Source organism: Penaeus monodon, chromosome 21 (assembly GCF_015228065.2).
Source record: "Penaeus monodon isolate SGIC_2016 chromosome 21, NSTDA_Pmon_1, whole genome shotgun sequence".
NCBI lineage: Eukaryota > Metazoa > Arthropoda > Malacostraca > Decapoda > Penaeidae > Penaeus > Penaeus monodon.
In genome coordinates, this window is record NC_051406.1 from 11,532,406 (window position 1) to 11,533,323 (window position 918).

The following is a 918-nucleotide window of genomic DNA, read 5'->3' on the forward strand; positions in this document are numbered from 1 at the left end:
GATGAAGAGGGAGGTGGGAGAGGGGGTATCGATTCGTGCAGATCTGCCTTTAGTTAAAATCTGTTCCCAGTGTGTTTGTTTATCATTATTAAGATATTCTCCTAGCGTTTCTTTAATGTCTAGACTCTCCTACGTAAAAGGCATTAAATAAAGTAAATACATCGTTGTTTATTAATTAGATAATTTTCGACGTCTGTGGCAAAAAAAGTTCTCTAACATACCCAAATATTTAAATAATCATACTGAGCATAAAGTACACAGGAAGAATCGCGTCTTCAGAATGATGAATGAGAGGGAGATACAGAAAACACGTATTCTCACTTCCCCCTTGTTCGCGCTAGCTCCTTCAAGAGGTGTGCAAGGAAAATCATATTACTCCGCTCTATCTGATATGTCAGATCACTTTCGAAATCTCTGGGAAGCAAATCTCTTTACACCCCCTCAAACAATGAAAAAGAAAAAGAAAAAAAGTGTCTCACCCTTTTCCCGTACTTCAACGATTATTTCTTACCACTTCTTTTGAACGCAAAGAAAAAAATGCTCTAAAAAATCTACCAAGGCGCATTCTCTTACAAAACCCCAAGTACCCGAATCACTTCACTTACAAGCCGTATGCAGATTAGAGGCCACTTCTTCACGCTGCCACACAAGTCTGCCTCACTCTTAAATCAGATCAATTTCGAAATCTCTGGCATAATTGTACCCCTCTCAGCATAATCCAAATACTCAAATCACTTCACTTACAGGACGGTACGTTAGAGGAGTCGGTGTTTCGAGGCCGGTTCACTGCTTCGCTTTTGTGTTGGGTCGTGTCCACGCGTGCTGGGATTGGTCCTTGTTGCCGTCAGGGAGGATGGGCCAGTGTGAGCGATGGACGGGAGTGAGTCATACATGATCTTGGGAGCAGTTCCTTCTCCA